The sequence below is a fragment of the Sus scrofa genome, chromosome 9 (genome assembly GCF_054392235.1).
Source record: "Sus scrofa isolate SSC_HxYL_T2T_F1_AM1 chromosome 9, Sscrofa_HxYL_maternal_Yorkshire_Landrace_v2.0, whole genome shotgun sequence".
NCBI classification, from domain to species: Eukaryota; Metazoa; Chordata; class Mammalia; order Artiodactyla; family Suidae; genus Sus; species Sus scrofa.
The window spans coordinates 28,251,372-28,274,385 of NC_139391.1; the positions used below are offsets into that span (position 1 = coordinate 28,251,372).

Here is a 23,014-nt window from a genome sequence, read left to right on the forward strand (position 1 = left end):
CCAGGTAGTGTCAGAATGGAGTTGACTGACATGCAGGCAGTGCAGGAGAACTGCCTACTTGTGTGGAAACCACACCCACTGGAACTGGTGTCGGGTTTGTAGCCATCAACCAAGGAAGAAAAAGGAACGGGAGATAAAGAAAAACTTTATCACTCCCATGTTATCTAGCATGTGGCAGGGCCTCTGGTCTCAAGTATTTTGTTGTATATTCTACAAAGTGTCGTCTGCAATGAAAGTACCTTCCAGATGTGTGTTTCAGAAGGACCCAGTTGGAGAAATTGTATATGCACCTCAGCACGACGCAGTCCCTTCCTCTGGGGTCAGGGTACAGCAGGTGCAACCCTCTGGCCTTGTGCCAAAATTGTGCATCCATTGTCTCCCTGGCTAGTGTTTTCCAGGCTGTTAGCAAACAAGGGAATCCTAGCCTTTTACCATTTCCCTCTCCTCTGCTTATATCATGTGGTGAAGGATTTTTCCTCCCCAATTGCATTAAGTAATAATTAATGTTTTCCCATTTAAAAATTAATCAGAGACACAGATAATGGTTAATCAATGCTTCTCATCTTTACCAGAGTGCCAGTGTAATCATTTTTATCATTCCAGTGAAAGGCACAGAAAATTGGCCTCTTAATGAGTTTACTCAGTTTTATCACAGATACAGTTTGCTTTTTGATGAAGCTTTTTGGAAAACTGAAGCTAGTTCCAAAGCCTCCAGGATGCCTGTGTGAACTGGAGATTGGCACTTGCCATCTGCCTCTATACAGATTGAATCCTGAGCTTCTGCCGCTGCTGACCCTCAACACCCCCTGAAAGGTAGAGATCAGGCGGGAGGCACTCTGTGCTCTGGGAAAACTGGTACAACAGGTCTTCAGAGAGACACTTTTGGAAAAGATTTTATGAGCCCAATTCTTCTATCTAGAAAAGCACTAAAATCCTTCATGGTGACATCTGCTCCGCGTGACTAGTGGTAACCTTCACAAGACTAGCAGCAAACTTCTGGAAAATGTGTGCTTGGTTGCTTGGACCTCCCCCTTCACCATAGTCACCTGTATACTGACCAGTCCCTGTGTCTCTTTGGAGCCATATTTCAGAGCTCTCAGAAATGCTGCTTCCCGGGCTATAGTCCTCATTTTGCCCCAAATAAGACTTCACTCTCAGCTTTTAGGTTGTGCATTTTTTTGTTTGTTTGTTTTTGTTTTGTGTTTTGTCTTCTGTCTTTTTAGGGCTGCACCCGCAGCATATGGAGGTTCTTGGCCAGGGGTCTAATTGGAGCTACAGCTGCCAGCCTATGCCACAGCCACAGCGATGCCAGATCTGAGCTGTGACCTACACCACAGCTCACGGCAACGCCGGATCCTTAACCCACTGAGTGAGGCCAGGCATCAAACCCAAAACTTCATGGTTCCTAGTCGGATTTGTCTTCGCTGCACCATGATGGGAACTCCAGGTTGTGCATATTTTTAAAGCCAATACCTGGAACTCTGTGCTTTGACAGGAAGGTAAGCAAGATGAGCAGAAGCTGCCTTTCCACACAGTGAGAGACTGGATGGCAGATGCAGGAATTACCAGATGGTGAACGACAGAAAGACTTCTTGGCTAAAAAGAAGGGCTGAAAGCTGTGGAGAGTCAGGGTGAGGGATGAGTATAGCTTCTGTGTGTACTTTTTATTTCTTTCTCTACTTTTGAATGGGTGCAAATGCCTTCAGCTCTCTTGGCCACCTGTCTACCCTTTTCTCACCTTTCTCTTCTCATCCCCTTTCTCACCTCCCCGAGGGCATTGATGGGGGGCCAGATTGGAGAGGGAGGTACAGACCACTGGAGGAAGAGCAAAGTGAGCTGTCGGATTATGTGTACTCTGAGGGGAAGGACACAATATTCACTATCTGTTATTTTTATCTATCTGACGGTGCTATATCACCTCATCACATACGTGTTTATGTATCTTTGCCTTGACCCAGCTCTTGCTCCTCTGCCTAATTTCCCCTTATGCCTCATGACTCTGCCCAGTCAGGGGAGATCTTCTGTCTCCCCAACATATTGTATTTAATTGCTGGCTCCTTTTTTTCTGACCCTCCTACTCAATTCTGCAATCCTTAAGAGTATCCCTGTGCCCGGTGCCTTGTAACAGGCCTGTGTGGGACAGGCGTTCAAGAAATGCTTTTTAAATGAATTAATAACCATATATATAAATCGATGCCACATAAAGGACAGCATCTCTTCTTCTTCTTCTTCTTTTTTTTTTTTTTTTTTTTTTTTTTGTCTTTTGTCTTTTTAGGGCTGTGCCTATGGCATATGGAGGTTCCCAGGCTAGGGGTCTAATTGGTACTGTTGCTGCTGGCCTGCGCCAGAGCCACAGCAACGTGGGATCTGAGCTGCATCTGCACCCTACACCACAGCTCACAACAACGCCAGATCTTTAACCCACTGAGTGAGGCCAGGGATCGAACCCGCAACCTCATGGTTCCTAGTCGGATTCATTTCCGCTGTGCCACAATGGGAACTCCAACAGCGTCTCTTCCCATGGTCAATGCAAGCAGGAGGTTAATAAAGCAGAAAGTAAGTGCTGTCCAAAGTCTTATTCCAGTGAGAGATTCCACAGTGCTCCAAAGCCTGGTACAAAGAGTCAAATCAGAGCTGGGGACAGGTGACGGCAGAAAACAAATAATGAAGGGCAGATGCCAAGAGATGCAGGTTCTGTAAAGACAATCAGGAAACTAAGGCAGGAATGGGAAGCTGTGAATCTCTGGGGGCAAGGGGGGCCTCTGTGGACAGAAGGCCCTTGCCTGCATCCTCCGTCTTCCTCTCTGACTGGAAGAAGAAAAAGAACAGATAAACTAACCCCTGAATCTGACAACTTCAGCTAGATGGCTGTTTCTTTCATGGCAAGACCTTGCCTTCCACATCTTTTGTATTCCAACAAGAACTTCCCCCAGTGCCTAGTAGAGAGACATACTGGGGAAGTAAGCGTTGAACTGGTAAAGCACAATATATCTGGTAAACAGGGCAGAGACCTTTGTCCTTCTTGTACACAATGTATCCCAACAGTCTAGACTTGTGCTTGTCACATAATTGGTACTCAGTAAACATCTGTTGAATGAAAAAATGAATTTTTTAAAAAAAATTTTTAGGGACACCCCATAACATACGGAAGTTCTCAGGCTAGGGGTTGAATCAGAGTTACAGGTGCCAGCCTACACCACAGCCACAGCAATACCAGATCCAAGCCACATCTGTGACCCACACCACAGCTTTTGGCAACACCAGATGCTTAACCCACTGATCGAGGCCAGGGATGGAACCTGCATCCTCATAGAAACTATGTTGGGTTCTTAACCCACTGAACCACAATGGGAACTCCTACAAATGAACTATTAAGACTTCACAGCAGACTATTGTCTCCAAATCTGAACAGTGTTTCTGAACAGTGTTTTTAATGAACCGTCATGGAGGTAACTTGTGTCTCATCCGCAAAGCAAAAGGCGATGATACACCTTAATGCAGGCGTATGCATCACCTGATGAAGGACACAGAGGCCCAGTTGGTGGCACTCTGAGGGTCTCTACTTGGGTGACTTTTGTGCCCATCCCTGAAGCAAAATAAGGCGGTTCCTTTTTCAAGAAGTATATAAGTTATAGGAACAAGAGGACAGCTTCTTTCCTCCAACTGGTCTGCTCCTGCTCTGTTGCCTGAAAAAGGAAGCCCTGTGTCTGTTAGACAAAATGTAGGGGAAAACTTCCCCACTCAAGCCATGCATTTTTATCCTCGAATGTTACCCATGACAACGACATTAAAAAGCCCAACACTGGTAGTGGAATACACTTCACATGAAGCAGTGTATGTGTTAAAAGCATTTACAATTCCAGAGAATGTGGGTTTGCATTTCACTTGTCCTGCTCCAACGCCCTATAAATTGACTCAGCTGGTTTTAATAACAAGCCTTTTTTCAAGTGGTGGGAATATCTTTCTGTGTATACATTATGGAATGAGAGACTCTTGCAACAAGAATTTGACACCAGCCAAAGCACATGTGTACGGACGGAAAAACACGAGTAATTCCCTTTCATGTGTTTTCCAGCCTCTCTGTACATAGAACACCACAGGCTGAACAGGGACCAAAGTGGGAATGGGGGGCGGGCATCCTTTTTGCCATTTGCCATAGATGATAAGATTCTGTTTCCTTCCTAACATCCTTTCCCCTCTGTTCACGCCAGCACAATACTTTTCGGCATTTACAAGCCAGCTCTTGCCCGCTCCTCGCATTAAGCAAACCCACCACACCTCGTCCCCTTTGCAGAGAGGCTCTGGAATCCAGAGGGCTGTGGGAAGATGGGTTCCAGAGCCCTTGGACACAGAATGCAGTTATCAGCCGCAAACCATCTTGGAGAAAATGTTTCCCACCCAAGGAAAGGACGTGCGCGTGAAGAATGGTTTTTATATGTGAACTGTTGACACTCAGGAAGCCAGAGAGAAGAAATAGCATGCTAATGAAAATGGCCTTGGAAACAAGAGACCGGAGGGTTGCAGTGGACAAAATTACATCTGTAAGAGGTTGAGTTTAAGGGAGCTGGGCAGCCCTGGAGGTAAAGGACTAGGGCTCAGGGCAGAAAGCCCGTCTGGCCTGAAGTGACTAAGACCTTGGGAGCCTCCTGCACAGAGAGGGAGGCTCTGGGGGAGGAAAAAGGGAGGAGACACAGAGCTGAGACTAAACTTTCTGGGCCACCTGCATCTAAGAGGTGACGGGAAGAAGAGGGTTTGGTGAGGAGGCACATGAAGAAGAGGAGGTGAGCAAGCCCCCTGAACGCCACGGAAACAACAGGGAGGAAGAATTTCAGAAAGCAGAAAGGGGACCATCAGCGATGCCAATGGCTGCAGGGAGGCCCAGAAGGTAAGGACAAAGGCTTTCTTTCTCCTCTTCTCCTCTGCTCGAAAACCCTCATCTCCTCACTCTCTCCAGCTCCCGCCTCACTCCATCCAACACCACTCTGATTAGATTCACCTCCCCGGAGAGGGGCCGAAGACATAGAAGTCGTCTCTTTATCATGTTTTTGCACTTTTTGTTTTAGAAACCTGGCCGTTTTATCACCTTCCTCTCTTTAGGACAAAGGGACAGAGGAAACATGGGTGACGCATCACCCATGGGCTTAGGCAGTAAGTGGAGTAAAATGGTAATGAACACATCCAAGCAGCAGTGACCTAGGGAATGGGAGCACCAGAATCATCAAGGCAGGAGCTTGAGGCGACCCAGCCTCCCATCCAGGCCTTGCACACCCTGGAAGGGTCACCCTGACCTCTCTTTTCCTTCTTTCTGTGGAATGAAACCTGCCCAGCTCACTCAGTCATTGTGAGGTCACAGAGGATCAAAAAGGCTACATGTGTTGTTCCCGTTGTGGCACAGCGGCAATGAACCAGACTAGTATCTATGAGGTTGCTGGGTCGGTGCCTGGCCTCGCTCATGGGTCAGAGATCCAGCATTGCCGTGAGCTGTGTGGTGTAGCAGGTCACAGAAGAGGCTCAGATCTGGCGCTGCTGTGACTGTGGTGTAGGCCAGCAGCAGCAGCTCAAATTCGACCCCTAGCCTGGGAACTTCCAAATGCCAAGGGTGCAGTTCTAAAAAGCAAAAAGAAAAAGGCGGGGGGGGGGGACGACAATTCAGGGTGGGGCGGATGTCTGCCTCTTTTGTCCTGGAAGGCTGGTACCAACTGTCCATCCTACCGGAAGACTTCCCCAGGACCTGTTAGTTTGCAGTGATTTCTCTCCTCTGAAATTCTACAGTTCACATGGAGAAGGCAATTCTTTCTCTGTATTATTTAAGCACCCTATATCTGATCTCCTGAGTGGAACAATAATACCCTTGAGAAGAGGGACTGTGCCCTACACCTGTGCGGTACCCAAAACACACTCAAATGATAACCTGAATTAAATGCCTCACGTGGCACCAGGCTAATTCAACTCTCTTGTTCCTGTTTCCCTCAGACAGTGGATTTGTTTTAAGGAACGCCTTCTGGATTTGGCCTTGGGCTAGAGTAATATTCTTGGAGCCCACAAACCCTAAGGCATTGTTTTATAATTGCCATTCAGCTCTTCTAAGCACTTTGCGAAATGTGGGGCGAAACAGCTCTGGCCCTGCACGGATTGTACAAGCAACATGGAACAAAGCAACAAAGGAAAATTAGAGGGAAGAATGGTCTCAACTCCTGAGGCTGGCAACTTCTTAATCCAAGCCTTCTAATAACAACCACAGAGGAATATTTAAGTGTCTTGCATGCCCCTTCATTTCTTCCCTCTACTGCTTGTTTTGTGACCCAGAAAATTTTACCATCCTTGCAAGAATAAAGGAGTGTCAGGTTTTCTTGCAGTAGAGATGCTATTCCTCATCAAGGGAAATGGAAACCAGATTAAACTTTGTTCTGCAATTTAAAAACATATCTCAAATGAATGCCAACAAAAATTTCCCTGGCTCTAGTTGAATTGCTTGTTTGTTTCTTTGTTTTTAATGGTGTGCAAAGCAAACTGCTAGGGTAGCCCCTGGCTGCAAAAACCCTGAGAGGATCCACAGATCTTGTCATACACTGGATGGTCAGGGGAACGAAGCCCTGGGCTTTGCATCATCTTCCCCCACTTTAGTGCAATTTGCCCTCAGCACACCGAGAAAATGGAAAGTCAGCTTCTTATGCTCATACCATTGTTTTCCGAAATCTCAGTTCTATAACTCACCTATTGTGAACGCAAAATATAGGTTCACTTAACGTACATTTGCATGTATGCTGGAGAAAGAAGATGCCTAAATTTGCATGATGCCTTAGAACACAGAATCACAGGCTTGATCTCCTTTAATCCTTATCCCTACTGTGTGAAGTATCATGACCCAAAGTTTACAGATGAAGATGAGGTTCTGAGATGTTGAGACATGGAGGAAGTCAATGTCAAAGCCAGGACTTGAAGCAAGGTTAAATTCCCCAGCAAGCCTACACCTACTTAACCCCATGATGTTGTCTCCATATCTGTAATATCGGGAACTTAAGATTTGTTATAATTCATAGTTACGGAAAGATAGATTTTAAAGTTTAACTCGCTATAAAAATGAAGCTTTCAATGACTGGAGCTTACCTGATACTAGCTATGATATTAGATGGCTTACGCACATTATTACACTTAACAAAGATTCTGAGAAAAGAAATATCTTAGGGTGAAAGGCAGGGAGCTCATCTTGAGGTAGGAAAGAGCTAAGGGTCTGTTGCAGGATGCTACTGATGGTCCACAGGAAAGAATCCTTTTGGGTGGGACACAAAATCTTGACTCTCAAAGGCTCAGAGCCGCCTCTGGACCTCTGAGAGATCTATGAGATGAATGAAAAAGTGAGGCCACCTAGCTGTAACTGAGCTGTATGAGATGATGGGTGGGGGAGGGGCATCAAGGGCTCCTCATGAAGGCCACTGGGTGGTGGGAAGGAAAAAGCTCTGCCACCAGGGTTCCAAGGGGCCTTGGGGAGTTTGAATGTAGCGATGCTGATGGATAGGAACTCAAAAGCTCAAACCGTTTTCCTGAGTGCTGTGCCACCAGGCAGGAGAGATAATGATGGAGCCCACTATATGCCAAGCACTATCCTGGGCACTAAAAATTCGGAGCTGAAAAGGAGCAAACCTTGCTGCCCTTAGAGGACTTACTGTGTCATGGGGAACAAGTATACCCTTAATGGTCCTACTGCAGGTCAGTGGTCTGAAGAAGCAAGAGTTACACATGTAAAGCAGACATGGAAATATATCAGGCAAATGCCGTTTTACCAAAGTCTCTCCAGATATACTGTCATTTTAACTCCTGATTGAACCATAAAAGTGTAGCCACTGCCAAATTGCATGGGATTCTCAATTTCTTGAGTTCAGTTGTCACTGGCAGGAGGCCCTTTGAGGATTATGAATCATTACCTAGACCATGTTATTAAATGGGAAAAATATGTTCTAATAGAATGTGACTGTCAATTTTCAGGGGCACTACGGTCCCCTGGGAACTGCACTGCATCACAACAGGACAGGGGTGACACACGGAGAGGGGAGGGAATGCAGGTGATGGGTGAGTTCAATTCTTTTCACAACTTCCATGGTAATGAGACAGTTTTTATCCAAAATAACATTAGGAGCATTTGCAGACAACTATCCAAATGACAGCCCACTGCCAAAATTACAAGGAACGTCAGTGTTTAATACTAAAACTCTGACAGTGCTGTGGGGGATGGGTTTTTACTTTCAGCTGAGCCTTTCTAGGCCATAAAACACACCTAGAAGTATACCTTCCTTCACGGTGAAGCTGCAAGGACACTGAGTCTGTTTCTATTGTTTTCAAATACCTTTGTCTGATCTAAACATTTATCCTGAAATTATTAGCAACTCCAAGCCTACATTTAATCAAAGGAATAGCCAATAAAGATAGAAAGAGGGGTAAAGGAAAAATGAACATCTCTACCAGAGAAAACAGAGCTTGGGAATAACTCATTTTTTTCATGTTAGAATACAGACAGTGGTATTTTGGAGGGAATTTTTGAGGAAGTGGGAAAGTTTGAATATCCTGAGACCTTGGTTGTGTGTGCGTATGTTTAAATAAGATCCTCCATCTGGGATACAATTTAAATCCTGATGAGAGCTACATTTTTACATTCTCTAGCTCTCTAACCTAAAAAATAATAAATTGAACCATTAAAATAGCATCCCTTTATGGGAAATTTTTTCCCTTTTTTTTTTTTTTGCTGACATGGTCAGGCTGAAACAGCACATTTACAAAAACTGTGGGAAAACACACTAAAAGTGATTAGAAAAACAACAAAAGACATCCGTAGGTCTGTACAACTCTCTCGGATGGCTTTATAGGGAGGGATGAAAGACACGGACCTTGACTGTGGTCAACAGAGGTCGGCTGCCCAGATGAGGCCCTGCTTCCTCATCAGTTCTTAATGCCCGTGGGGAGAGAGCGGGTGGATGACATCTGGCTGCGTGAGGGGCCACCTCTCCGAAATCACCCCTGACTTTGACCAGGAGGCAGAGCCAGGGCTGATGCAAATACATTCGATCTGAAGAGTTAAATGCCCACCCCCACCCCCACCCCACCCCCGACTTCCACGCAAGCCAGCTTCAAGGGATGGCCTCCACGATGCTATTTCACCAGTCACAGAGAAACATCAGTTCCTCCCTGGCATAAAGCAGGAAATAAATGGCTGCAGGAGAGGTTCCCTGTGAGGTGAGACATGGAATTGGGCAACCAGTCTCCTAAAACTACCCACAGCACAAGGAATCAGAGAATGTCACCAAAGCCAGCTTTAATCACGCTCGATCATGGCAAACATAAAAACATCCGCAGCTGAGGCACCATATCCTATTCATTGTCACCAGTGTTCCAAGAGGTAGGTGTTAATTGTCTCCCATACTGCTCTGGCTCTGCCTGAGACCCAGTGTTGCTGCTAATGTGCACACGGATTAGATGTGAGGAGGAACAAAAGGAGCAGGAGGATTTCTAGGCAACACAGTCTCTAATAACAATGACACAGCCATTGCGGAGAGAAGATAATGCTCTGTGGAATTCTAATTTTGACCCTCTTCTGAGAAAAAAGAATCCAATTTTCATAATCGTCGCTCAATGAGATGGTCATCCTTGTGGTGCTGCTGGCTGCACACCTGCCTGAAATGGATTAGACAGCGTCCGGAGAAGGGGCTCCTTCTGCTTTTGTCCCTGGGTGCTTGGGTCTGGGGGACGGTCTGTCAAGTCTGTATTATTTTGCCTGACTTTGCATTTCTGCCCAGCAACATAGGGCTATGTCTTGTGACAATGACCTTACCTTCTAAACACCTTTCAATGAAAAGTCTGGTTCACTTGGGCTCGCTATAACTCTGTCTAGTATATAGTATCCACCCTTCGATCTAAAGAGACACGGCTCAGTGGTCCCAAAGGAAGGATGTGAATAGAGATGTCCCAGAAGCCAGAGAATGGCAACAATACCCAGGATCAAGTCATCTGACTTCAGGGTCCCCAGTCTTCCCTTTTTTTAGTTCTTTACCCTCTAATCTCCTTTCTTATTTCTTTAACTTCCTCCCCCAAACTCTTAATGGTCTCAGGGCGTCTGCTTCTTTCCACCCAAGCCTACATACAGGGAAGTACCTAACAGCAGTCATGGAATCAGATATCTAAGACTCAAATGCAGGCTCCCTCACTAACCCAGTTTGTGGCTGTGGACAAGTCACATTCCTGGTCCAGGGCTCCAGAGGCTGAGTGATATTTCCAGCTGTTTTGGCTGCACAACAATGGTAAAATCCCCAAAGCCAGTAACGGTCACCCCCATCCCAGACCATCTTAGCATACATGGCATAGAAGGAATCTCACAAAGCCATCAGGATCTGAGATGCTGCTTTTCTCTCCATTTCTCTCTCTCTTTTATGCCTCGTAGAGTCTCTAAGGACATCTCTGTGTCGTTCCCCATTCTCTTCTCACTGCCAACTCACCAGTGTTCTCAGAGAATGGCCACCTTGGTTCAGGCGGCCATCCATGGCTAAACGAAATCCTGACATGGCTTTCCAGCATAAGGGGCTACAGATAAGACTATCAGTCAGAATAAGAAAATAGGGAAAGGCAATTCGTGTGACCACAGAGAATTACAAAATCTCCAAAGTCTCATCTAACGCTAAGAATCTACTAAGTTTGAAGAATGAAGTTCTGGATCCCTTTTGGGGATAATAACACCCATCGGGGAAGAATAAAGCAGGCAGAAATGCCTGAGAAGTTTCTGGGAGAAGATCTGGTGTGGGAAGTAGTACTTTAAGAAGGAAAAGAGGGGCTGCTGCAGGTATGTGACATCTTTTATTTTTCTAAACAACTTAGCAATACCTGCGTTTCATGGGTTCTTCTGACAATGTGATTTTGACACTCCTCCTCTGAGAGGTTGGGGGGAGAGGGGGGTTCCTATGTTCCCTCCTCTCAAATCAAGTCCTGAGCCTGTAAGTGCTCTGGACCACTGCCCTGTGGCTTCCATGGCTGGGTTATGAAGAACACACAGCTTCCTTCTGCTTGGTTCCCTCTTCCTGGGTGCTCACACTGGGAACCTGGCCACCATGTTGTGAGGAAGCCCAATTCACAGGCAGCAGGCACATGTAGGTGTTCTGGCTGACAGCTCCAACAGCCAGCATCGACCGCCAAACATATGAGTGAGGGAATCTTCAGATAAGCCTTCAGCTCCCCAGCTTGCAGCCCATTCCAGCTTAAGTCAAATGAAGCCAGCCCCTGACTGAGCCCTACCCAAATTACAAGTTCCAGGGTAAAATAAATGTCATCATTTTAAGCCCCCAGGTTTCAGGGTAATTTATTATACAGTTATCGTAAATGGTGCTTCCACTCTCTATGCTAAAATTTTGCCTAAGAAGAAGGCAGATGCACCTCCAGAAAAATGACAAACCTGGTGGTTGAGCACTGGGGTCCTGGATAAAGCAGAAGCTGCTTACCTATGACCTCATCTTATCCCTGACAGTGCTCCTTCTATTAGGAGATATTTGGGAGTTGTCCACCCTCCAAATCATGATGCTGCTCACAGTCTTAGGTATGTTACAAAAACATAAAGATTCTACTTTTCTGCTAGACCTATACAAACACCAGCTGGTACATTTTGTGCAACTATTGTAATAAGCAAGAAAACCTTCCTTTAAGTTGTTAAGTAGCTTGCCTAAAGCCACATAGCTAGTGGGATGGCAGACCTAGGATTCAAACCCAGGCCTTACTCTTAAGCCCATTCCAGGACAATCTCTCCTGCTGGAGAAGGAATGGGCTGGGGACCTCCTCACCTTCTACCAGAGGAACAGATATTTTTTTCATTATACCAGTTAATTATGGTGCAGCAATAGGAAATTTTCCCAGAAGCCCTTTCTTCCTGAACATCCTTTCTAGAGCTTTTGTATTTAGCATATATGCTTATATTTCCCAAGGTCATGAGCTCTGCATTTTTTTTTAACAGACTTTATTTTTAGAGCCATTGTAGAAATGACAGCTTCTGCACCCCTCCCCCAACTCTACATTTTTTACATCATTTTTTTTCTCTATTTCTTGAACCTAATAAGTATGCTTTTCGTAAATCCCTGTTATATCTTTCACTGCTATTTTTCTTCCTTTTATTTCCTTTTTTTTTTTTTTTTTTACAGCTGCCTGTGTGGTATATGGAAGTTTCCGGGCCAAGGGCCTATGCCACAGCCATAGCAACTCCAGATCTGAGCCTCATCTGTGACCTATGCCACAATTTGTGGCAATGCTGGATCCTTAACCCACTGAGTGAGGCCAGGGATTGAAGCTACATCCTCAAGGACACTATGTTGGGTTCTTAACCCACTGAGCCACAACGGGAACTCTCACTGATATTTTAACTCATTGAAATGACCATACCGAGCATCTTGCCAGAACTGGGTTGGGATTCAGAAATAAGTCTGGAAGTTTGCTTTCTGGACAGACTGTGGAAAAACAACCTGAAATGCATGGAGATCAGAAGTTTGCATCTGCACTGTGCAGAGCAGCGAGAGCCTTTGGCGGCAGACTGTGCTTCCAGGGCAGTGCTGTATCACCTGTCACTGGGCCAGGGCAAGCAACACCCCGCAAGCGACGTTAGGGAAAAATGCATGAACGATGGTAAAGAAGATTTCAACACTTTATAATTTGGTGTCTGTATTAAAGTTTGCATTCCAGATGGAGTCCAAGGGACTCTGAATACAGTCATTACTTTTACATTTGACAAACATTTCCAGGATTTTTAAACATTCAAAAAAAGAAAAAAGAAGAGTGTTTCTAGGATTTGCTCTTTGGCACACCATCATTTGGGAGGGCATTGTGACTTTTTTCCCCTCAGAAGAACTGTCACAGGAAGGTGTGGCAACACAGAGTCCACTCTGTGTTTTATGGATCCAACTGGCACCCAAATCCACCAGACAAAGACTCTGAGTGCCCTGATTTCAAAAATCTGTTTGATGTAGGGGTGAGGAATGGTCCACAGAGGCTGAGCTGCTCTCAGGGAGCTACTGACTGCAGTGACAAAGCTCCAGTAAAGACTGTGACGCTCCCTCTCACAGTCCACCAGCCCTAGGACATCTGTTATATGTGGTTTTCAGAAATAATGGGGCCTTGGGAGACCCAGCCTTCTAGTAAAGGAGCAGCGAAGTGTTGAAACCAGGGTGTGCTCTCTTGGTTGAACAGCTGTGGGCTGACCAGGTGTTTGGCTATAGGTCTCTCTCTTTTTATAGCCTGTTTCCAGCATGTTTTCACAGGTGCCAGGGTAGGAAGGCAGTGCCTTTCAATGAGGCTTGGACATGTCTGTGGGGGCTGAGTCCTGGGTCTTCCACAGAAAAACTGCTGTCAAGGAAATTGCCCATGACCAGAGGAATGTTCACACCAATTCCCTGGCCCTGTTCATCCCATTACTGCTACTGGTTTGGGGTCTAGATCAAAGTGTGGGCTACAGACCAAAAAGCAGCCCAGGCATCGCCGGGGAAACTGCCTGGAAATGCAGAATCTCGGGTTCTGCCCCAGAACTACTGGCTCAGAATCTGCATTTCAACAAGACTCAGGATCCACATGCACATTAGAGCTGGAGAACACAAAAATGACTCCCTTCTGGAAGCTGGCATAGCGTACTTTCTTACTTTAATAAGCAGCACGGTAGAGGAAATTATACCGCAATGTAGCATAACGAGGTTTTGCTCTTAAATGAATCATATATTAGCTTTTACACACTGCCTATCAAAACATGGGAGAAACAGAATACGTTTTGAGTCCCTGGAAAGAACAGATGCACAAAACTGTATTTAAAAAGTGGTATGGGGATGGCAGAAGGGGCTGACAAAATAATTACTGTGTAAAGTTGGCTACCATGTTAGGTAACTCACCACGCATCATTTCATTTTCACAACTCTACTCTGTAGGAACTGTTACCATCCTCATTTTACAGATGAGAAACTGATGCAAAGAGCTTGAAATCACTTCCCAAGGTGACACAGGTGGCGAGAGTCAGGGTGGCAATCAGAACCCAATAGTTTCGGGCATTTACCCCTTAACAACTGCAGTTCACGGATCCTCATGGGGCAAGAGACATTTTACCAAGGTTACTATAAGCACAAAACATCACAAGTGGGATGTGACTTGATAAATGCTACTGGATTTAAAGAAACAGGTTTCACTGACTTTCAAATCTTAGCTCAACCTAACAGATAAAACCAACCTGATTAGCACCGAGAGGCCTGGCCTCTGCCACTGGACTACCATCAACTCCTCCAACTCTCCCAGTGCCGAGTTACATTCCTTTAACCTAATTCCACTGCCAGTGACCCTCCGAGGGGCTTTTCTCATCTCTGTGAATCAAGCTGCTCCTGAGCACCCCTTTGCCTGCCTTTCCATACCTTCCTTAGAAGTACAGTGTGATAGAGAAACAAGATATACCAAGTGTGGTGCATAGTAGGTGGTTAACTTAAAAAGCCACTGTTATTTTAGTTATTACTGTTCAAATATAGATTCTGGGTTCCTATTTTTCTCAGAACTCTAATTTTTTGTTTTTACTTTTTTCATTTTTAAAAGTTTTATTGAAATATAATTGATTTACAAAGTTGTGATAATTGCTGCTGTACAACAAAGTGACAGTGATTCAGAATTTTTATTTATTTATTTATTTTTGCTTCTTAGGGCCACACCTGTGGCATATGGAAGTTTCCAGGCTAGGAGCTGAATCGGGGCTGCAGCTGCCAGCCTATGCCTCAGCCATGGCAATGCCAGATCTGAGCCATGTCTGTGACCTACACCACAGCTCACAGCAACGCCAGATCCTTAACCCACTGAGCGAGGCCAAAGATCAAACCTGCATCCTCATGGATACCAGTCAAGTTCATAATCCACTGAGCCACAATGGGAACTTTCAATTCAGAACTTTAACTTAACCCATTACCTAAGCTAAAAGAAATGCTTTGGGATTTTCCTGACACTTACTAGGTGTCCTAGAAATATCTTCATTTTAAATGGATGAATGATTGAATGAAAGAGTGAGGGTATTAACTTAGCTTCACTTAAGAAATCGCAAGTGATTACTGTCCCTTGGTGCCTTGGAAGTAAATGCTTGAACTTCTGGTATCATTTAGACAAAGGAACTAGGAATTTTTAAGTGTCGGCGTCACGTCTGGGATTGGGCCACTTAGGACTGTCCTCTCTGCTCCGCTGCTTTTCACACCGGTCCATGGACTGAGCTCTCCAGAAGAGGCTTTGCTCCTGACTCCTGCACTGGGCATACTGATTAATTCGGCTGGCATTTGGCCTGGCATTCATGTGGCCAAGGTACCCTTGGCCTCTGGTTAAATGGAGTTATCCCTCCGAGTTTCTGACTTGGCAGTGAAGTCCTAGTAACCAGAGTCATCGCTATAGCACCCTGCTATTTCATCTTTGCTGGAAAGTGATGAACACAGACCTCACTTGTCTGAGAACTCTTAGGTTTAGTGAAAGCAATGTGAGAAGTTGCCAAGTTTGTGCTTAGAAACAAGCACATGTTTGAAACCTTACTTTTCTTTTTTTCTCAAGCTTTCCTGAGTCGGGAGCTTTTAAACACAGATATGAGAGTCTGATTTAAGCAGTTCCCATTACCCTTCTAATTCAGCTTTTAAAATGTACTTTTGCTTGAAGAGAAAATAGAAAGCAAACAAATCTCTCCCCTGCCTCCTTCCTTTCCTGAATAATCTAGAGACTTGGGCAATCCTTCCCTTCCCTGGGGGTGTGACTGTAGAGTATCATTTTATTGACTCATAATTAAGAACTTCTGATGGGAAAACCAGTCAACAGGGGAAAATGGCTTGGGGGGGAGGGGGTCCCATCAGCAAAAAGAGAACAGATGTACTTGCGGCAAGTGCAAGAAACAGGACCAAGGAGACCCCATAGAGGAAAATGCCCTAGAAGATAGCAAGTCCCTTCCGTGAACTTTATGCCCTTTTTGAGGAAGTCAGCTTTTCTCCATAATGTGTAATGAATATGTGAGCGGCAGTTTGAGCTGCTCTTAGATTCAAGGAGTATACATGCGAGTGAAATTGTGTGTGGGCAAGAACTGACAGTGGAAATTTGGTGGTGAACACAGAGTGTGGGCAGAGGGGAAAAAAGCCCATGTGAAGCATCACTGAAAGGAAGTGTCACAGGAAAAAGTTATGAGGCAGCATTCTACAGGGCTAATCGGAGCTGCATCAAAAGTGCTGCGCATTAGTTCATTTAAAACAAAGGATCCTACAAACAAAGAAGCAGAAGATTTCAAATGCCCAAAGAGCCATTCCTCTTTTAATGGAACTAACATTCCTGGAATTCAGTCACATCATATTAGCCAAGAGAAGATTCCAGTTCGGTGCTAGGGACTAGATATTTTTCCTACATCTGGTTCCACGCATGGAAACAACCACCTCTACACCCATTTCTCTCCTGACACATCTAGTTTAATAGAAAAGGTGATTTCCCTACGGGTGCCCTGAGGTATGATTCGATGAGAGTCTGGTAATGCATATAAATGGATTTCCATTGTACAATTAAAGCCAATAGGGCCTAATCTAGATTTCTTATTGAAATGTATTTATTTTTAAACTAGTGGACGATTTGTATAGCACAAGTTTTGCACTTCTTAATTTACTACTTGGTAAATCCTTATATTTGATCTTAGTGTTTCTGATTACTAAGAGTTACTCTTAGGGGACTGTAAGCTTATAGAAATAATATTAAATGGATGTTGTAAATTCTCCATTTGAAGTATCTGAAACAGGCTTTAATGCCGTTGTGGGCTAGACTAGAAAGAAAAGTGGTCTCCTACCACTATGACTAATTTCAGGTAATTGAAAATCTACGGCCTTGAAATCGTGGCAAAACTGGTTAATTTGTGACAGCATACGTTTTTCTCGTGACAGATTTCCTAATTCATGTCATGTTTCATCACATCCATTCTCTAGATGCACAGTGTAGGCGATTACAACTCCAGATCGAGTATGACCTTGTTTGTTGTAGACAGGATTATAAGCGTCTTTGTTGAATTATCCAGAAACATTTGTAGGAAGCAAAATCTTCATTCAGAAAAGAGTACATTACCAGAGGGAATAGCATTAAAAGATGGAACTAGAATATTTACATTTTTATGGTCTATTATCATTACAAAATATTAAAGATGACTAGAGAATTTTTAAAGTTCAGAGCCAAAGCATACTTGGAAGTTCTATGACTGAGATTAATGGAGCATGTTACTAGATGACATAAAGAAAGGAAAAAATTTTTAATTCTTATTTTTTTTACTCCCCCTTTTTAAAGGAAACGATTTCATACTGAGGAAATTGTTAAGAGGATATTAAAAAGCCACATAGATGATGTTATTTTAAAAGATTACTGAATTCTTACCATCAATAGTGAACCTAGAGTCTGGGCTATCAGAATATACAAGATATAGACAATTTTTGTGAGGGAGGGAGCTGGGGAGTTATTGACGGGTAGCAAATATGTGCCAGGCATTGGTCCATCATTCATGGGCATTACCACATTTAATTGGTCCTCAAAACCTAGGAAAGAAGTAGTATTATAGATGAGCTATCGGTTGAGGAGAAATTTTAGTGAACTTGTTCAAGGCCACACCATTAGTGAGGGAAAGGGTTGGATTTTGAAATCCATTTCTGCATGACTATAGAATCTATGATCCTATTGGCAAACTCTTTTAGAGTGTTTCATAATTATAAACGTCTATATAGAGAGCTGACTCATAGAAGAATGACAACCCATAAGGTCCCTATGGCATGCCACAGAACTGTGACCTCTTCCCTGTCTTATTTAATAATCTACATTGATGACTTGGCTAAATTTGTGAAAACACGCTTAGTCAATTTATCAATGACACGCAGCTGAGAGCAATACAAAATATTTTGAGTACGGAATCCAGAGCAAAAATATCTCAACAGGAATTCCCTGGTGGCCTAGTGGATTAAGGATCTGGCATTGTCACTGTTGTGGTGTGGGTTTGATCCCTGACCCAGGAAATTTTGTATATCACAGGCACAACAACAACAACAACAACAACAACAAATCCCAACAAGTTAGAACCATGAGCTAGCTCTAAAAGGATGGTGTTTAGCATGATAAACACTAACTTCCTGTATTTGGACATAAAATATTAATTGTACAAAATGAACAGGATTGGAGAGAAGTAGTCTAGCAGAGGGTGAATGTGTAAAAAGAATTTAATTTAATTCAAGTAATCAAGATTTTGCTGAAGGCCTATTCTGAAAGAGACAATGGGGTATGGAGAGTTTTAGTTAACACTGCTCAATCATGTAACGTGGCTGTCAAAACAACTCGTGCCGTCGTTGAATATACAGAGTTAGTTCTCCTTGACTCTACTCTTGTCAGACCCCATTAGGAGTATGATGTTCAGTTTTCGGTATCCCTTTTAGAAGGGAGATAGCCAAACTGATACTGGTTTAGAAGACATGCCAGGAAAGTTGGAGAGAGAACGTGAACTACTGTGATAGAAGAAGGACTGAGGACATTTAATAGAAGATGTACCTTAGGGGAACCATAAGAGTTATCCTTAATTAGCTGAAACGCTAGCATGTGGTTGTTCAGTGGTTGGTTGTAATTTTGGTGTTTTTGTGAGAGAAAGTGAGCTTAAGTCCTTCTACTCTGCCATCTTAATCTTGTCTCTAGCAGTATTCCAAAATTCTAGCATGTGAAATAAGGGTTCAACCAATTGGGTTTAGACTCAAGTTCTTATCTAACACCAATTCATGGAGTTATTAGAAGCAGAACTCAGAGGAAATAAACTGCCTCAGGGAATACGAATTCTGTCAGTGAGAGTGTCAGAAGTCTGTCAGCCTAGCTGGAAGGCCACAGGTGGGGATGTTGTGGCAGAAATCTCTGCATGGATTGTTATTTGACTGGGTGACATATAAGCCATTTTCACACAAATCCAGATAACTATGCAAAGTTTGGACTTTTGCAGTTGCCCAGCCCATGAGTAAAAAGAGTCCAAGGGAGGGGGATAGGGACTTCAAAATTAAGTGAGGCTGAATCTTCTGCAAAGCCAAGGGACAAAGCAAGAGAGTAGGGACTTCAAAATCAAGTGAGGCTGAACCTTCTCCAAGGGCTTTGCAGAAGGTTCAGCCTCACTTGATTTTGAAGTCCCTACTCTCTCTCCAACTTGCCTGGCATGTATTCTAAACCAGTATTAGTTTGGCTATCTCCCTTCTAAAAGGGATACCAAAAACTGAACATCATACTCCTAGTATGAAGGAACAGGGCTGGGAACCTGGGCCAGTAAAAGATGGGCAGTCAGGGAACCACATGGTTTCTCTGAAGGGTGGGATTTGCTCTTACTGTTTGAGAAAAGTTATATACAAAATGTGCCACACCCTCCAAGGTCCTTACAATCCTCCTCTGTGGTTCTTCATTACAAGGAGTGTCATTGCGACAGATTTCTTTCTAAGTGTCTCCAAAGAAGAAGGAAACCATTAGGCAAAGAGCCCTAGATCAGGAGTTAATGTCACCTGGACACAGATACGGTTAAGGTTCAAACAGCTCTAAAGATGCTTCTAATTGTGGGAATGTAAAAAATGGAGGTTAAATCTATGATAAGGCATTTCATGATTTTATAATTACATCTCGTCTTCCATCCCCAGTCTTGCTAGCACAGCTAAACTGTTTAAAGATAATTGTTTTCAAAAGATTAGGAAGAATGTTGTCTCCAAGCTAGCATTCCTTAGAAGGACCCCTTCTAGACACTCGCAGCTTTCAAATTACCTGGAGGCAGAATAAGACTATCCTTTAGTCTTATTAAGGGCAGTCAGGTTATCCATAACTGGGATGACCTATTCTTGAGACAGATGCCAGTATGAATGATCAACTGCAACTAGACATTGCCTAGTGACCATGAATCATGGAAATTTAGCTGGCTTTCTTTCTGCAGGCCATCTGACCCTGCCCTTGTGGGCATCAGAACTGAATTATTTTAAGATAAAAATTCTGGTGGAGCATATGCCTTAGAATAATTTACAGTACTATGAACTCCAGGAATCATGTCTTAGATGTACCATTAAAACCGGGTAAGTGGTTCAGAAACCACTTTGTTCATACTCTGGCACTTGCCATCTTCCATTGATTAAAACATGATGTCGGGAGAATGAAATTATGTGGTATTGTGTCTCCCCAGCTAGAAAGACACCATCAATTTGATCAGACTGCAGCATTCACTTGACAGAACACTGTGTTAAAGACATGCTGATAGATGTTTGTGAGCTACCCTATTTATATAACATCTTTAGCTCCGGAAACAGTAATACAACAGCTAATCCTGTGAGGTTCAAAAGGACAAACTGTATTTTCTGGAACATATGCAAAGCAGCATGTATTCACCAATTTCAAATGAAGCACTCTGCTTTGTAATAAAATAGAAAATTCCCTTTGAAAAGCAAGATCTTTATTTTTTTCATTGGTCTTTATCCTTTTTCTTATAAAATGTGAAGAACACATCCTTGACTTTTAATCAGACCCACATCAGATCTTTGCATATACTACTTGGACCTGCATCTGAAGAGACACAACAAAAGGAGCTGACAAATTCCACGCTGTGGTCTTTTCCTTGTTCCTTTCTAATTCTCACTGTAGCTATGTCTGCAGAGGGGACAGTCCCCAGAGGGACTGTTATCTGGATCCCAAGCACCGATTTTATACCTCCTATGCTTTGTCTTTGTCCAAATGGAACCAAATGAGACAAAGCACGTATGTCTGGTCTCTATCCATCAAAGGGTAAACATCTAGAAGTGGCCTCAAAATAAGAAACAAAAACTCATAGTCCCAGAACTAAAAGAAAGACCAAGCCTCTGTGACAGCCTCTCTAGGTGGTCAGTCCAGTAATTTCATGCAAATAAGCAGTCAACTGAATTGGGTGGGAGAACAGAAGGGGGTAGGGTACGGGGGAGGAGCTATGAGTTAACCAGATAGTTTAGTTATTTTAATAAGGGGTCAATCCAGTTTGAACTGGAAATGCTATGTATACATCGGGGAAGCTTACATCTGAATAGTCAAAGTCGAGGTGAAAGTTTAAGGAAATCTGTAGAGTATTTGGGAGAGGGAGTAGTTAGGTGCTTAAATTATGGAGTGGGGCCCTCTCTTCAGTTTAAATCCACTAGATAATTTCCTCTGTTTCATTTCGTCTGAGCAGAAAAACAAGCCACCTCAATACAAAGCAGTTTACGGCAAGGAGAGAATAAATTTCTTGCCTTTGATAATTTGTCCTCTTTAGTTTACAGCCCAGAGTTAGATAAGATAAAATCTAGAAAATCTGCAAGGGAAAGAATCACATTTTGAAATGTTGCTTTCTTTTGTTCAGATGAGCTAAATGTATCTCTCTTTATTAGCCAAAAGGCACAAGAACTAAATACAAAATTCCTTGGGGAAAAATGTTGCTATAGGGCTGAGTCCATTGGCTCCTTTCCCTCCCTTTATTCTCAGGAAGAAAAGACACCGAAGGGAAAGCATTAAAATCCTTTCTGATCCCTCCCTGCCCCTCAACCTCTCCAGCTTCTCTGACATTTAAAGGAACATCATCAAATAGGTGGGGTTTGTATTTAGTTAAAATTAAAAATGCTTAAAAGTTCCTAATGAGAAGATCTATAATTCTGTGATAAATATGCTTGCTTGGGAAACAAGAGATTAAAAAACATTCAGACCCTGATTTTTTTTTTCCCCTGATTGTTTTTACTTGGGCAAAATGAAATCGGAAGGGCCAAATATCCTCAACGCTATAGGCATCCAAGCTATATAAAGTCTTTTGACGTCATATTCTCCCTCATCTGTAGGCTTTTTTTCTCCTACTGACCTGACCTCTGATAGAACTACAAGTCATGCTACTGATCATTTATGCATTATAAATATATATTTTTTATATATTTATATTTTATATATACATAGTTTTCTCATATATATATATACATATTTTCCTCATATGTATATATTTATATATGGAGAGAGAGAGAGAAAGACTCTGTAAAGACCTATGAAAGGCTGCTACATTCCTGAGAAAAATATGATTGTATATTTAAATCTACAGGATATTCCATAGGGCTCACTTAGATTTTAGCTATATTTACAGAAATACCTCAATTCTCTACTTGATATTGCTGGGGAGCTCCAGTGCAGAGGTAAGGATATTCTCCAAAAGCACCCAAAGACGGTAAGTGGCCAAGGAGGAAAAGCTCAGAAGATAAACTTACAGGAAGGACCAGGGCTGATGGCATGCCCAGTTCCTCCAGGGGTGAAGTGCAGAGGAAGATCAATGGGATTCTTCCATCAGCTCACAAACTCCAAAAATGAATATGAATTTTCTCTGCCTTCTAGGTATCTGTTTCACCAAAAAATAAAAATAAACAACCCCCCCCCCAAAAAAAACCCCACCTAATCTCTGCTACCAAACACACAGGCAGAAAGGAGAGCAAAAGAGAGGCAGGATTTACTGGAATCAGTGGAAATGAGAGGCAACTTGCAGGAGTCACAGGGATGCATATATTCACAGCGTGGAGGACAATTCCAGATGACACGGTAAAAAGGCAAGTGCCGATTTGTATATTTGAAAATGGGGTGTTAAAAGTTTCTTTTTTTTTTTTTTTTTGGAACGTTATACTCTGATTACCAAACTGCTGTTAATTTTTAGACAACAAAAATTACACGCTCCATCATCTTTCCTGCTGATTTACCGTAAGTCACAAAAGAGTTAACACTCGTTCTCTCCCTTAATCCCTACCGCAAGTAGGTTAATGATTAATTGTACCAGTGGGTTTTGTTTATAGAATTGAAACACTGTCACTGTATATATCAAGAGAATTAAACCTCTCCGATCATCTACACATTTTAAAATGTTTAATTTCACTGCACGCAAATCTACAGAAAGAGGAACAAACTGAGCACTGCACAAAAGCAATTAACAATTAAATTTTTAGAGGGTAAATATAAATAAAAAGGGGCTGTTGTT

The 23,014-nt window shown here is 43.2% G+C and overlaps 1 protein-coding gene and 1 long non-coding RNA gene across 9 annotated transcripts in view; one reads left to right on the plus strand and one right to left on the minus strand.

Moving 5' to 3' along the window:
• The window catches only part of MAML2 (mastermind like transcriptional coactivator 2), a 374,722-nt gene that overhangs the window by 202,161 nt on the left and 149,547 nt on the right, over positions 1-23,014 (minus strand). The gene's annotated exons all lie outside the window — the stretch shown is intronic.
• Positions 643-22,592, plus strand: LOC110262220 (uncharacterized). Its single transcript, XR_002346984.2, has 3 exons — positions 643-813; positions 4,212-4,885; positions 22,139-22,592. It is a non-coding gene; the product is annotated as an uncharacterized LOC110262220 (long non-coding RNA).